The sequence below is a fragment of the Penaeus japonicus genome, unplaced genomic scaffold, assembly GCF_977035675.1.
Source record: "Penaeus japonicus unplaced genomic scaffold, GWHDUDI00000001_assembly GWHDUDI00000020, whole genome shotgun sequence".
NCBI classification, from domain to species: Eukaryota; Metazoa; Arthropoda; class Malacostraca; order Decapoda; family Penaeidae; genus Penaeus; species Penaeus japonicus.
In genome coordinates, this window is record NW_028234422.1 from 3,747,362 (window position 1) to 3,749,861 (window position 2,500).

General features: G+C 24.2%; 1 pseudogene across 1 annotated transcript in view; it reads left to right on the forward strand.

Annotated features, from left to right (window-relative positions):
- LOC147469612 (troponin C, isotype gamma pseudogene) overlaps positions 1 to 26 on the forward strand; it is an 8,931-nt pseudogene extending 8,905 nt beyond the window's left edge. Inside the window, exon 3 of the transcript XR_015191980.1 lies at positions 1 to 26. This exon is cut by the window's left edge and continues 1,127 nt beyond it. The product of XR_015191980.1 is annotated as a troponin C, isotype gamma pseudogene (transcript).
- The last annotated feature ends 2,474 nt before the right edge of the window (positions 27 to 2,500 follow it).

A 2,500-nucleotide genomic window follows, 5' to 3' on the forward strand; every position in this document is an offset into this window, starting at 1 on the left:
ATAAAAATGTACTTTACTTATAAAAATGATCTTTTATTCTTTCCCTAACCGAGCTAGTGATAAAGTGTCATTTCATACACGATATTAATGAATCTCAGTTTACACACACACACACACACACACACACACACACACACACACACACACACACATAAATATATATATATATATATATATATATATATATATATATATATATATATATATATATATATATATATATATATATATACATATATATATATATACATGTATATATATATATATATATATATATATATATTATATATATAGATAGATATTTTTTCTTATTTTTTAAGAAGTAATAGAAACTTACTCGAAATTAAAAGATATGAAAATAAATGTACGAAGGAAGATAAAAAAAAAAAAAATCACTGAATAAAATCTGAGACTGAGGGGATAAAAATGTTGAAAAAAAAATCAAATCAGATTTTTGCAATTCTACAGAGATGATGATTGTAACGACACTTTATAGTTCGAAATGATTAAAATAAAAATACTAAAATTGTGAATAGGGTTCTGCTAATAGGTAGAATGTATCAATGAAGGAAAAATTATGCATTGAAAAATCATGCAGCTGTTGGGAAAAGCAGGTTCCTTTGAAATACATTAGGCCCAACATAAAAATAAATCAAATTGAATAATACAGTAAACGAGAACCAAAGAAAGACAATAAGAAATTTGGAAAAGTAACAGACCAGAATTTTTTGCACCAAATACAATAGATTCCACAGTATATTACAGACATATACCTATACTAACACACGTACATACCTGCAAATAAGTATATATGGATACATAAGAGAACAAACACTTAAGAAGAAATCAATTGTTTATAACAACAATAGCCTAAAAAAAAAAAAAAAAAAAAAAAAAAACGAAATATAGAGGAAAACGAATGAATAAGATATGTGATCCGATACATAAGAGAACAAACACTTAAGAAGAAATCAATTGTTTATAACAACAATAGCCTAAAAAAAAAAAAAAAAAAAAAAAAAAAAGAAATATAGAGGAAAACGAATGAATAAGATATGTGATCCGATACATAAGAGAACACTTATATATATATATACTTAAGAAGAAATAAATTGTTTATAACAACAATAGCCTAATTTTTTTTTTTAAATCCCGAAATATAGAGGAAAACGAATGAATAAGATATGTGATCCGATACATAAGTGAACAAACACTTAAGAAAGAATCAATTGTTTATAACAACAATAGCCTAAAAAATAAAAAATAAAAAAAAATCCCAAAATATAGAGGAAAACGAATGAATAAGATATGCGATCCGATACATAAGAGAACAAACACTTAAGAAAAAAAATCAATTGTTTATAACAACAATAGCCTAAAAAAAAAAAAAAAAAACGAAATATAGAGGAAAACGAATGAATAAGATATGTGATCCGATTGGTAAGAGAACAAACACTTAAGAAAAAATCAATTGTTTATAACAACAATAGCCTAAAAAAAAAAAAATAAAAAATAAAAAAATAAAAAAAAAAAAAATAAAAATAAAAAAAAAAACGAAATATAGAGGAAAACGAATGAATAAGATATGCGATCTGAGCGAAGCTTATGCACAGAGATCTCGCTCCATCTAGTATTTTGAACCCAGACATTTGATGCAGTGAGAAAAGTGGTCTCTGTGTTTGAACTTCGTAGCATTTTCGGAGGATATAAGCACGGTTTATTGCGAAGAAAAGATGAAATAATTCTTGTGTACATATCTACCTTAAAGAGGATCTGGTTATATGCATAAGCTAGGAAGTGGATGCTTGCAAAACCCAACACGAGGGAGGGAGAGAGAGGTCTTTTGGTAGTTATGTATGTTGTAAGGGGAGGTTCTGTAGGGAAATGTTCTTTTTAGGAATTTCTTTGTCACTTGAACAGTAATTGACATTGTGACTTCTATTTTCGTCTTTTTTTGTTTCTCTCTCTCTCTCTCTCACTCACTCTCTGTATATATTGATAGATATGTAGGTATAGATATATAAGTAATACATAGTCATATGTTGTATGTATATATATTATATATATATATATATATATAATTATATATATATATATAATGTATATATATAAATATACATATATTTAATATGATAATATATATAAATATATAAATATATATTACAAGAATTATATATGTATGTATGTATATATATATATATTATATATATATATATATATATATATATATATATATATGTATTATATATACAACAACACACAATATATAGATAGATATATAAGATAGATAGATAGATGGATGGATAGACCCAGATAGATAGATAGATTTGATAGTAGATAAATAATAATAGATAGATAGATAGATAAATATATATATATATATATATATATATATATATATATATATATATATACATATATACATATATTCTCTTTTATCCTTGACAGATTTTTCATATCGAGACAACTCGTAGGAATTATAACATATCAAAGTTAAAAG